The sequence below is a fragment of the Arachis ipaensis genome, chromosome B07 (assembly GCF_000816755.2).
Source record: "Arachis ipaensis cultivar K30076 chromosome B07, Araip1.1, whole genome shotgun sequence".
Lineage (NCBI taxonomy): Eukaryota > Viridiplantae > Streptophyta > Magnoliopsida > Fabales > Fabaceae > Arachis > Arachis ipaensis.
In genome coordinates, this window is record NC_029791.2 from 111,966,879 (window position 1) to 111,967,436 (window position 558).

The following is a 558-nucleotide window of genomic DNA, read 5'->3' on the forward strand; positions in this document are numbered from 1 at the left end:
ACCATTTTTAGGTCAAAAACCATTAAAAAATAATTTTTTTTTGTTGATGGGTGATGAGCGGATAATTTATACGCTTTTTGGCATTATTTTTAGTATGTTTTTAGTAGAATCTAGTTACTTTTAGGGATTTTTTCATTAGTTTTTATGTTAAATTCACATTTCTGGACTTTACTATGAGTTTGTGTGTTTTTCTGTGATTTCAGGTATTTTCTGGCTGAAATTGAGGGACTTGAGCAAAAATCAGATTCAGAGGTTGAAGAAGGACTACTGATGCTGTTGGATTCTGACCTCCCTGCACTCAAAGTAGATTTTTTGGAGCTAAAGAACTCAAAATGACGCGCTTTTAATTGCGTTGGAAAGTAGACATCCAGGGCTTTCCAGCAATATATAATAGTCCATACTTTGAACGAGTTTAGACGACGTAAAAGGGCGTTGAACGCCAGTTCTATGCTGCTGTCTGGAGTTAAACGCCAGAAACAAGTCACAAACCAGAGTTGAACGCCAGAAATACGTTACAACCTGGCGTTCGACTCCAAGAAAGACCTCTACACATGTAAA